General features: G+C 37.6%; 1 long non-coding RNA gene across 1 annotated transcript; it reads right to left on the bottom strand.

The window, feature by feature from the left end:
- Positions 1-7878: 7878 nt before the first annotated feature.
- Positions 7879-10675, bottom strand: LOC117296138. Its single transcript, XR_004519717.1, has 3 exons — positions 10637-10675; positions 9723-9830; positions 7879-7915 (listed from the first exon to the last, which is right to left on the bottom strand). It is a non-coding gene; the product is annotated as an uncharacterized LOC117296138 (long non-coding RNA).
- Positions 10676-13427: the final 2752 nt, after the last annotated feature.

Genomic DNA, 13427 nt, shown 5'->3' with positions numbered 1-13427 from the left:
ACAATTCAATTTCAGATACTCATTTTTTGAAACAAGCTATAAAGCACGAGTTATCGCAAACTAATGTAAGCAACACTGACAGTTTAAAAACACCTTTACCACAGTTCGGCCATTTTGTCTGGTTCCCGTGTACCGATCAAAACCCGCTCGAAACACTCAAAGTTTAACAAAAAGGAACCAGACTTAATTTTGTTGTCAAGCCTCATTTTGTTTCTTGAGACAATCCTGATGGCACTGTCAGTGATAAAGGATCCTTATCTTATTTAAGTACCCATACTGGGATGGATGCTCGGCCTCCTCATCAGTAACACATCTCTCTGGCATCAGGTGGTGGTCGTCGTTGTCGTCGGTGGTGATTTCATCTCCTTGTTCCCGTGCGCTCTTGCCTCGAGTTCCTCTCAGTGTAGACCGATCCGAAGATGTTGATTCTCTTCAGGAGTACTCAATCTCTTGATGCCTGTAAATAAAAAATTAAAAAATTTAAAAATTACTTTTACATAAAAAATGAACCTTTGACCCTAACCATCTTGGGGTCGATTTCACAAATGGTTAGAAAGATGAAATTAAACAGTGAAAGTTTCAGCAAAGGAGGGTAATTGGTTCTACTTGCTGAGAAAACAGAAAGAAGAAAACCCTGTCACAGTAGCGATGAATTCAGCCGAGGTAAAGAATTCGATACATCAACAAATTATGTTTGCTTATTTTCCCAAACATTTAAAAAAAAAAAATTGCCAAGGGTTTCCATACGGACACGAACCCTTTGTCACTGATTTTTGCTCCTCTGTTTTCACAGGTAAAATATAAAACCTCAAAATATTTGGAGGGGTTTACGTTATTTTTCAAAATTTAAATGTCAACTTTCAATTTGAAGTAGCGCAATTTTCAATCAAACACAGTTAAAAAATCGGCCAGGGGTTTCCTTACGGGTGGCGAACCCTTTGTCACTGAATTTTTGCTCTTCTGTTTTCAGAGTTCAAAATATAAAACCAAATAGTTGGGGGCTTGTTTTTCAAAACTTAAAAATCACCTTATATGAAGTGGCACATTTTTCAATGAATAAACCAGTCAAAAAATCGGCCTCCTCATCAGTAAGACATCTCTGTGGCATCAGGTCGTCATCGTTGTCGTCGTCGCCGGTGGTGATTTCATCTCCTTGTTCCAGTGAGCTCTTGTCTTGAGATCTCTAAGATGAAATCAAACAGTGAAAGTTTCAGCAAAATAGGTTTATTGGTTCTACTTGCTTAGAAAACAGAAAGAAGCAAAACCCTGTCACAGTAGCGATGAATCCATCCAAGGTAAAGACTTCGATACATCAACAAACTATGTTTGCTTTTTCCCCAAACATTTAAAAATAATTGGCCAGGGGTTTCCTTACAGACTGTCACTGATTTTTGCTCTCTGCTTTCACAGGTAAAATATAAAACCTCAGAAATAAAACGAACCTATTTGTATATCGAAATATTTGGAGGGGTTTCCTGTTATTTTTCGAAATTTACCAAATGTCAACTTTCAATTTGAAGTGGTGCAATTTTCAATCAACACAGTTAAAAAATCGGCCAGGGGTTTCCTTACGGGTGGCGAACCCTTTGTCACTGAATTTTTGCTCTTCTGTTTTCAGAGTTCAAAATATAAAACCAAATAGTAGGGGGCTTGTTTTTCAAAACTTATAAATCACCTTATATGAAGTGGCGCATTTTTCAATGAATAAACCAGTCAAAAAATCGGCCTCCTCGTCTGTAAGACATCTTTGTGGCATCAGGTTGTCATCGTTGTCCTCGTCGCCGGTGGTGATTTCATCTCCTTGTTCCAGTGAGCTCTTGTCTTGAGATCTATAAGTGTAGACTGATCCGAAGATGTTGATTATCTTCAGGAGTACTCAATCCCTTGATGCCTGTAAATATACAAAAAATATATAAAAAAAACTACTTTTACATAAAAAAATGAACCTTTGACCCTAACCATCCTGGGGTCGATTTCACAAATGGTTAGAAAGATGAAATCAAACAGTGAAAAGTTCAGCAAAATAGGTTAATTGGTTCTACTTGCTTAGAAAACAAAAAGAAGCAAAACCCTGTCACAGTAGCGATGAATCCATCCAAGGTAAAGATTTCGATACATCAACAAACTATGTTTGCTTTTTCCCCAAACATTTAAAAAATAATTGGCCAGGGGTTTCCTTACAGACTGTCACTGATTTTTGCTCTCTGTTTTCACAGGTAAAATATAAAACCTCTGAAATAAAACGAACCTATTTGTATATCAAAATATTTGGAGGGGTTTCCTGTTATTTTTCAAAATTTACCAAATGTCAACTTTCAATTTGAAGTGTTGCAATTTTCAATCAAACACAGTTAAAAATTCGGCCAGGGGTTTCCTTACGGGTGGCGAACCCTTTGTCACTGAATTTTTGCTCTTCTGTTTTCAGAGTTCAAAATATAAAACCAAATAGTAGGGGGCTTGTTTTTCAAAACTTATAAATCACCTTATATGAAGTGGCGCATTTTTCAATGAATAAACCAGTCAAAAAATCGGCCTCCTCATCAGTAAGACATCTCTGTGGCATCAGGTCGTCATCGTTGTCCTCGTCGCCGGTGGTGATTTCATCTCCTTGTTCCAGTGAGCTCTTGTCTTGAGATCTATAAGTGTAGACTGATCCGAAGATGTTGATTATCTTCAGGAGTACTCAATTTCTTGATGGCTGTAAATATAAAAAAATATATAAAAAAATTACTTTTACATAAAAAAATTAACCTTTGACCCTAACCATCCTGGGGTCGATTTCACAAATGGTTAGAAAGATGAAATAAAACAGTGAAAGTTTCAGCAAAATAGGTTTATTGGTTCTACTTGCTTAGAAAACAGAAAGAAGCAAACCCTGTCACAGTAGCGATGAATCCATCCAAGGTAAAGATTTTGATACATCAACAAACTATGTTTGCTTTTTTCCCAAACATTTAAAAATAATTGGCCAGGGATGTCCTTACAGACTGTCACTGATTTTTGCTCTGTTTTCACAGGTAAAATATAAAACCTCTGAAATAAAACGAACCTATTTGTATATCAAAATATTTGGAGGGATCTCCTGTTATTTTTCAAAATTTACCAAATGTCAACTTTCAATTTGAATTGGCGCAATTTTCAATCAAACACAGTTAAAAAATCGGCCAGGGGTTTCCTTACGGGTGGCGAACCCTTTGTCACTGAATTTTTGCTCTTCTGTTTTCAGAGTTCAAAATATAAAAATATTCAAATATTTGGGGGCTTGTTTTTCAAAACTTTTAAATCACCTTTTATGTAATGGTGCATTTTTCAATGAATAAACACAGCCAAAAAATTGCCTCCTCATCAGTAAGACCTCTCTCTGGCAACGGGTCGTCGTCGTCGCCGGTGGTGATTTCATCTCCTTGTTCCAGTGAGCTCTTGCCTTGAGTTCCTCTCAGTGTAGACTGATCCGAAGATGTTGATTCTCTTCAGGAGTACTCAATCTCTTGATGCCTGTAAATATAAAAAAATATATAAAAAAATTACTTAACCATCCTGGGGTCGATTTCACAAAGAGTTAGGACTGGTCCTAACTTAAGGCTAGTCGTAAGTTAGACGAGTAACTTGTCCTAACAAGATAAGACTACTCTTAACTCTTTGTAAAGTTCACCGCAGATCCTTCGCAAGATCCAATTGCATGTTTTGTTGGTTTCTGTTTTGCTGATGGATGCACTTGTAACCATATTGTGCTTTAATAATAAGAATATTAAAAATTATAATAATAAACGTATTTATAACGCGCCTTTTCCAAAGGATACAAAGCGCAAAATATTTTTACTGCAAGGTGAGTGGGATGAAGATTTTGAAATTATGAGACCTAATCCTTAGAACACCATGTAATGGCATGGTGCTACGGCGCATACAGCAGCCAAAGCCAGGAACACCAGGGCGAACCCCTTCTCTTTTTCGATAAGTAAATGCACTGCGTTCTTTTAAATGGGACCTGCGGCTTTACATCCAATCCGAAGGGCGAAGCAATGGTTAAGTGTCTCGCTTAAGGACAAAAGTGTCATGGCTGGGGATTCGAACCCACACTCTGCTGATTAGAAACACCAGAGTTTGAACTTGATGCTCTTAACCGCTCGGCCATGACACTTCCAACAAGGGTTTACACACATGTCATAATATGAACAGTGAATTTCTGCTTGTACTAATCCGCATGTAGCACTGAAATCCGTCATTCAGTGACGCTCGTGGCTCTTCAACAATGTTACCCCTGATCAATGGACCATTTATTTCATTCATCAAACCAACTCAGAAATTGCCTGTGCAGCCAAATATGTAGTGATAAATAAATCACAAGAACCATCTCTGCCCTCACAGGTACCTACTTACCCCTGTGCAATCTATGGAAACTGTATGATAAACCTAAAAGGATCTACAAGCCTAAAGCCCGGTTCATACTGCCTGCAAATGCGAACAAATTTTGTTGTCACAAACTTGCAATGAATCACTCGCAACAGTTGAACTGTGTTCAACCTCTTTGAAACATTCGTTAACTAAACAGGGCTGGGTCGCCAAAATTCACTTTGCATTTGCAGCAAGTATGAACCAGGTTTAAAGTCACCTGGAAGTGGTATTTTTTCAAAATAAAGCTTTTGTCACTAATATGTGTTTTGATGAGTGGAATGTGAATAAACAGTTAACTAAGGTTTTAAAAAAATCAGTTCTTATGTTATTTACAAATTTAAGAGTAGACCCGACCCGAGAGGGCGCTGTTCGCGACGTCAATCGAGGCAGACTTTGCCTGTAATGCGTAGAGTAAACACAATTGCAAAGTACATGTACGGACCAAGTCGTGAGTTTGTACGTTTCAAAACAAAACAAAATTGGTTTTTTCCGGCAATGCCGACCAGGTGTATTGTAGTCTAGGTTCCTAGACCATTGGTGTTGCGTGGTCACACACAACCAACGTTCCGATTATGCACGGCAAAAACTGTACACGCTTGTAATGAACGAACGCTAGCGGGCGCTCTGTTTCTCTGATTTCCTGTGCTCACCAAGGTCTAGGACATTTGCAACGACGGGTCTTAACTTTTTTATTGTTTTTCGGCAAATCTCCCCCGACTTTCCGGTGGAGCCAATCAGAGGCTGCGTTGCGGTTGGCTCATGAATAATTCATCAGTGTTGTGCATGCAGTGTAAATGCATGCAGTAATGCGTTGCATGACTGTTGCTATACTACTCTGCATGTGTGTGTGGGTATATGTTTTTATCGGAGTATAATAATGTCCAGATCAGTAGGATTTGAAACTTTGCCACATGGTGGAAATACCACAAACCTTTCTATGTATAATATCCAGATCCAGACTACTGCATTGCCATGATGCAGCTTGAAATGCGATCGTGGCAGGGCCCACACTGATGAAGCCTGTATTGGCTAAACAATTTGCTTATAGTTAGCACAAAATAGTATTGCTTAGCAGAAACTGGTTACCAGCCAATTTTTAATTAAATTTGAAATGTTGTAGACTTATGCCTAGTGCCCACCTAAATTTTTGGATAGTAAAGAAATTTTGTACAGTATTTTCTGCCAAACAGATATTAACTGGTGGGCCCTGTAGTGTTATTCACAGTGAAAGTTTTTTAATCTTGTGGGAAGGAAATCTTGAGGGATTCAAAAGCGTCTTTGTGAGAATGTATTTTGAAACGTAACCGTAGCTGCAGATCTTGGAATGTAAGCGTAGCATGACTCGGGATTGAAAGCGTACTTTTTGATATTGTAGCGTAACCTAAACGTATCTTGGAGTGTATAAGCGTAGCTGAGTAGCCGCGTAGCTTAAAACGTAACAGTATGTTTTGGAGCGTAAGCATATCTTGGAACGTAATTCGTAGCTGCGTATCTTGGAACGTAAGCGTAACTTGACATGGGATTGAAAGCGTACCTTTTGATATTATAGCGTAACTTGAAGGAACATAAGCAGATCTGTAAGCGCAGCTGAGTAGCTGTGTAGCTTGGAACGTTGACATCTTTTGGAACGTAAGCATATCTTGGACTGAAACGTAGCATCTTGGAACATAAACATAGCTGCGTATCTTTGAACGTAAGCATAGCTTGACTCGGGCTTGAAAGCGTACCTTTTGATATTATAGTGTAACTTGAAGGAAGCGTATCTTGGAACGTAAACGTAGCTGCGTATCTTTGAACGTAAGCATACACTGTAGCTTGACTTGGGCTTGAAAGCGTACCTTTTGATATTATAGTGTAACTTGAAGGAACGTAGACCTAAGCGTATCTTGGAACGTAAACGTAGCTGCGTATCTTGGAATGTAAGCGTAGCTTGATTCGGGCTTGAAAACATACCTTTTGATATTATAGTGTAACTTGAAGGAATGTAGACCTAAGCGTATCTTTGAACGTAAACATAGCCGAGTAGCTGCGCAGCTTGGAACGTAACCATATAATATTTTTTGGAATGTAGTGTTAACAATATGTTTTGGAACAACTCATGAGAAATTGCAAATTTTGATTGCTTGTCGGGTGGCGACTACTGCTATTCAACTCCCAGTTATTTGAGGCGAATAGTCAGGTCATAAATTCCACTAGTTGCCCAGTTTAATCATTACCTCAAAAATAACTCTTCATTCACAGAATTAAAAAATAATACTTTGTTTGGCAAAATTATGCTTTGAGGGAATTTTGTTTTAGCATTATTTTTATTTCAACCTTTTATAAAACATTCTCATAATATTTTTAAGCTACTCACACAATAACACTGTCAATATAACCATGATATAACCATGGAGGTAGATGCGATATTCCTACGTTTTGACATCATCAAAATTACCTGAAACTCATAACAAAAAGAAATTAGGGGGCCATGAATCAAAATGGAGCATATTGGAACGTTGCGATCATAAGAAACAACGGAGTCGACACCCGCAAGCTGGGAGTTCATAGCGCCCGGGATTTAACACCTCCAACCCCGGCCCACGAGACACGGCATGGGCGGTACGTGATATTCCACAAGGCTTATTTCACGTTCCGATTGCTCCACGCCGTGGGGCCATACAAGCGTCCGTTACACGGACTCTCTGAATGCTAATCTTACGTTCGATTTTTGACCATTATTTACGATTTCAAATCGTCACGTATCCGTAATCTGAATAGGTAGTCTATACTTAAAATTTCACTGTTTTCATTTTAATAGGCCTATAATGACCACGGATTTACTCTTTAAGCAAAGATTATTAAAAATAGCGCGCCGATCACTAGTTTGAATAGTCATCTTCAACCCGTCACGTGATATGAATAATCGAGTCATTTGCATAGTCTGGCCACGCCTTCAATTTGCAAATGTCCTAGACCTTGGTGAGCACAGGACATGGGGAGATCCGGAAATCAGAGAAACAGAGCGCCCGCTAGCGTTCGTTCATTACAAGCGTGTACAGTTTTTGCCGTGCATAATCGGAACGTTGGTTGTGTGTGACCACGCAACACCAATGGTCTAGGAACCTAGACTAGGTGTATTGCTGATGAATGCAGAAAAACACTTTTTGAAATGTACCAACTTTTGACTTGGACGTACATGTACTTTGCACGTGTGTTTACTATACGCATTGCAGGCAAAGTCTGCCTCGATTGACGTCACAAAAGGGGTAGGCGGAGTCAGCCCCCCAAACAACTTTATATATTTTTTAAACATATAAATCGTGATAAACAATTACTAAAAAAAATTGTTTTATTGTTCGTAAGCATATACTCTTATGTTTGAAAGAAAACAAATTCTATTTCCAGGTGACTTTAAGTAGTGATTAACTTACTTGCATGATGGGCAGAAATAGATGACGGTTTGTCCTTCATCAGCTGATCGTGTTTGCCTGGTGTGGCAATGAAGTCCATCGTGACGGCACTTGGCACATGCCCTGTCAATCTGAAACCAGACCAGATACAAAAATGAAATTAAGAAGTGATGAAAAATAACCAAGCATTGATAATACGCCTAAAAGGTAGGGCCATAAGTTTTTTTGTTTTGTTTTTCAATGATTAATGGACAAAACATAGAAAGATGAAGTAAAACTGTGAAAGTTTCAGCAAAACAGATCTACTGGTTCTGCTTGCTGAGAAAACAGAAAGAAGCAAAACCCTGGCACAGTAGCGATCAATCAATAAGAGGTAAAGATTTCGATACATCAACATATAAGGTTTGCTTTTTTTCCAAACTTTTCAAAAAAATTGGCTAGGGGTGTCCTTCCGGGTGGCGAACCCGATTTTCGCTCCTGTTTTCACAGGTAAAATATAAAACCTCTGAAACAAAACAAACCTATTTGTATATCAAAATATTTGCGGCTTCCGTTAGTTTTCAAATTTTACCTAATTTCAATCAAACACCGATAAAAAATTTACCAGAGGTTTCCTTACGGGTGGCGAACCCTTTGTTACTGAATTTCTGCTCTTCTGGTTTCAGAGTTAAAAATATAAAACCAAATATTGTGGGGCTTATTTTTCAAGACTTGCCAAATAAATCACCTAATATGAAGTGGCAAATTTTTCAATTAATAAACAGCAGTTAAAAAATTGGCTAGAGGTTTCCCTATGGGTGGCGAACCCATATCACTTAAGTTTGCTCTTCTAAAGAGTTAAATAAAAAACCTCCGATATAAAACTGCTTCTAACCAAATATTTTTTTTTGGGGGGGGGGTAATTTTCCAAAATTACCATATTATAAAAAAAATTACCGTTTAAAATAGGTGGTACTTTTTTCAATTAAACACAGTTAAAAAAATTACCAGCGGTTTCCCTACGGGTGGCGAACCCATATCACTGATTGTTGCTCTTCTTAAAGGTTAAATATAAACCTTCTGAAATAAAACAAATATTTCTAACCAAATATTTGGGGAGGGGAGAGGGTAATTTTCAAAAATTACCAAATTATAAAAAAAAAAGAAGTGGTACCAAACACAGTTAAACAATTGGCCAGAAGTTTCCCTACGGGTGGCGAACCCATATCACTGAATGTTGCTCTTCTTAAGCATTAAATATAAATAAAAAAAATATTTCTGACCAAATATTTGGGGAGGGGGAGGGTAATTTTCAAAAATTACCAAATTACCAAGCCTTTTAAAACAAAGTGGTACATTTTTCAACTAAAACAGTTAAAACATTGGCCAGAGGTTTCCTTATGGTTGGCGAACCTTTATCACTGAATTTTGCTGTTTTCAGAGGGATAAAACCTCTGAAATAAAATAAACAAGTACCAACAAAGAACTTTGGGGTTGCTTTTTTTTCAAAATTTACAAAATGATAAACCACCTTTTATTCAAAACGAAATTGTGCCTTTTTCTTTCAAACCATTTCATAATTGACCAGAGGTCCCCCTACAGGTGGCAAACCCATTACACTGATTCGTTTTTGTGTCTTTCCTGAAGAAAAACAAAATGGTGTACCTAAATATTTTGGGAGTTATATTCTTCAAAAGAAACCATATGCAATAAATCACCTAATAAATTTCATCTATTGTGCATCTTTTTTTTCATAAACCAATTTTTTAAATTCAGAGTAATATAAATGTTGAAACCTCTGCAAGAAAAAATAAAAACAAAATGCTTTGATGGTTCTAGCAGGGGCAACTAAACAACAATAATGTACAAACATTTCTGTATGTAAACATCAAGATATAAACCTAAACAATTTGGACAATTCCTAAGACAAGTAAGATAAAACTCCAGTGTTTCACTCACCAGTGGTCCTAGGTCTTTCTGGTCGACGACCTACTGATGACCTTCAACATTCTTGTGAGAGTTGAGACGCAGGTCTGAATGATAGACCAAACCATGTATGTAATGCAGCTGTAATGAGAAGGAAGACAATAAGTGACTTTTCATTCATTCAAAAAATGCTGTCTGTGCTATTAATTGGTAGTGATATACAAAGGAAAAAAAAACAACTTTACACATATGTTACATTTTGTTGAAAATCTGTGAAAGGAATGTAATTTTTATATCCTAAAAAAAAAAAAAAGGAAAAGATTTCGTATGGCGCCACCACTTTTTCATTCGAAATAAAATAATATAGTATCTAATTTACCTGATTGATATATCCCTTTTTGTAAAAATGAGTGAAAAAGTGGTGGCGCCATACGGAAAGTTATCAAAAAAAAATAGTCAATATTTTTTGTCAACTACAAATTATCAGTCACAGGTCATTTAGGAAAAGTTTCCGTATGGCGCCACCACTTTTTCACTCGATATGAAATAATGGAAAAGTTTCCGTATGGCGCCACCACTTTTTCATTCGATATAAAATAATATAAAAAATAGGAACTTATTTACCTGATTGATATATCCCTTTTTGTAAAAATGAGTGAAAAAGTGGTGGCGCCATACGGAAAGTTATCCGAAATAATATAGTATCTAATTTACCTCAATGAGATATCCCTTTTTGTAAAAATGAGTGAAAAAGTGGTGGCGCCATACGGAAAGTTATCCGTCATTTACATCAAAGTCTGAGTGTTGCGATCATGCATCAGCCTTCTCCCCACCGCCTCCTTGACCCCGCCTACCCCTTTTATAAATAACGCACAAGTCAAGAGGGTTATCACACACAACTTTACAAGCTCCGGTTTCCACAATAAATATATATATTCCAAACTTACTTTTTGCATTTACTTTGTGAGTACATGTCTTGCACTTCATAACTACCGTTTCTTTTTCAGGAAACGGTAAAATGGAGCCAAATGCGGGCAAAATTCTCTCGAAGAAGCAAGTCACTCCTCTCCGTCCATGTTTTTGAGAAATTTTGATACCGCATGCGTTTCTGAATGGGACACACGTGATTTATCAAGCTCGACTTCATCTATACGTTCAGCGTTGAATTTGGTTTAGGGTATCTGACTAAGGCCGTGTCCGAAACGGCGACTTCGGCTACAGCTACGGCTAGATCGCGCGCGTCTGCTATTCTTCAACACTGGTAGACGCGCTGATCTAGACGTAGCTGTAGCTGAAGTCGTCGTTTCGGACACGGCCTAAGTATTTAAATAGGAATCGCGCCCTCTGTCGGCAGATTGCAGAGTCTCCCGCGTAAAGTTAATGAGCCTGCATTAGATGGTTAATTGATGCACTTGCTAGATGATTTTGATTAAATGATTTTGATTCTGGTTAAAAATACCACTCTATGAAAATACCAAGCGCAACAGGATAAAAAAATGAAATTAAACAAACAATATCCCCAAATACGAACCACACCACGAGAAATCCCTTCCAAATACTACAAATAATCATTATAGAACCGTTACAAAAGTTGTCACTCACAAAGATGCAAAAAAAAAAAATAATAATAATATTATTATATGATTTTGTTTAACCATGATAATGCTGGAAAATTGCCCCTCGCTATGTTTATGTTGAAATATGTTTATGTTGAAGTTGTCTTACCATGTGTGTCCTCAAATGCATTTTGTTATTTTTAACCACTCGGGTAATTTTACATAACAATAAAAAACAGTTATTTTAGTAAGTTGCTGCTGGGGGATTAGCGAATTGTTTTTGGTTTGAAGTTTCTAATTCTAGATTCGCTTGCAATTCTTTTACCTGGCATTCGGCGAGAGCAGACAAGTGAAGGAGACCGTTGCAAATACGCCTAAAATAAAGCAATAACGTTTTGTCACAAACTTCCATCCTGCCTGCGCCTCTTGAATTTCACCGACTCATGATTGTGTGTAGCAAATTTTCCCCAAATTTGAAAGGCAGTCGACACTATTGGTACATACTCAAAATAATTATTAACATAAAACCTTACTTGGTAACGAGTAATGGGGAGCTGTTGATAGTTTAAAACATTGTGAGAAACGGCTCCCCTCTGACGACGTAGTTTTCAAGAAAGAAGTAATTTTCCACGAAGTAGATTTCGAGACCTCGGATTTAAAGAACTTGAGTTCTTGAAATCAAGCATCTGAAAGCACACAACTTCGTGTGACAGGGGTGTTTTTTCTGTCATTATTATCTCGCAACTTCGATGACCGATTGAGTTCAAATTTTCACAGGTTTGTTATTATTATGCATAATGTTGAGATACACCCAAGTGAGCAGACTGGTCTGTGACAATCACCAATAGTGTCCACTGCCTTTAACAGCCAAAGCAACAAACGTATTACCTTTCTCCAGACATAAACATTTTCTCAAGAAAAATCCGCACTTACCATGTGTTTTTTGCAGTTTAACAAGTAGGTTTTATGATTATAATTATTTTGAGTATAATTACCAAACTGCTATAAGAAGAAATACCAGTCACAAATAATTGTAATTTGCCTGATCAAGAAAGGTTTTATGACGAAAATTATTTGGAGTAATTACCAATAGTGTCCACTGCCTTAAAGGCAGTGGACACTATTGGTAATTACTCAAAATAGTTATAAGCATAAAACCTTTCTTGAATACAAGTAATGGGGAGAGGTTGATAGTATAAAACATCGTGACAAACAGCACCCTCTGAAGTGACGTAGTTTTCGAGAAAGAAGTAATTTTCGACGAATTTGATTTCGAGACCTCAGATTTAGAATTTGAGGTCTCGAAATCAAGCATCTGAAAGCACACAACTTCGTGTGATAAGGGCATTTTTTCGTTCATTATTATCTCGCAACTCGGCTGACCAATTGAGTTAAAAATAATACAGGTTTGTTATTTTATGCATAATGTGCAGATACACCAGGTGAGAAGACTGGTCTTTGACATGTTACCAAACTAGTGTCCAGTGTCTTTAAATAACAGGTTGATGACTTTAATACTTCTTTTGTGCCTTGTTGTGTTCCAAAGGTCATGGCTGACTCAACAATGCATCCCGTTGTAATTACCTGGCTTGTAATAAATCCAAAGATTCCTTTAATTTGAGCTTAATTGCAAGCATATGAAAACCGGTGAACAAGGGCAGTGCATGTGAATTAGTCTCGATTCGAGGCGTTCATTTTGTTGGCGTAGTCGCCGATATCGCAACACGATTTACTGGATAAGAGATATCTCTCACACACACACATCTGGTTTCTTTCACTCCAGAGTTGTGTGTGCACCCACTTAATAAGCTCACACAGCATACAGTGAAAAATGCGACAGTCAAAAACAGACGAAAATATATTTAGAAGTCTCAAAGTTTGTACAGTATAAAGAACATTATTCATTGACACTTGAACTTTAATCCTCTGCTCAATTTTATAAAGGGAGTCCTTGGCCCCCGTAGGGTTCCTCCAAGCATCAATCTGGAAAAGTATATCCCTACACCTCTCAGCAAATAGGACCATTTTTAGGGCCAAATGTCATCCAAAATACATCAAGTTGGAAGTCAACAGGTCACAATGGGAGACTTTGGGACGCTAGGTGGCAGCAGACTTTTCAGGTAAATTCCAGGGTTACGTAGTTCTGAGCATGTGCACATTACCGAAAACAGTGGATTTTACC

This window comes from Asterias rubens, chromosome 1 (genome assembly GCF_902459465.1).
Source record: "Asterias rubens chromosome 1, eAstRub1.3, whole genome shotgun sequence".
NCBI classification, from domain to species: Eukaryota; Metazoa; Echinodermata; class Asteroidea; order Forcipulatida; family Asteriidae; genus Asterias; species Asterias rubens.
Note: the sequence above shows the minus strand (reverse complement) of the source record. Positions and strands in the feature narration are given on the sequence as shown.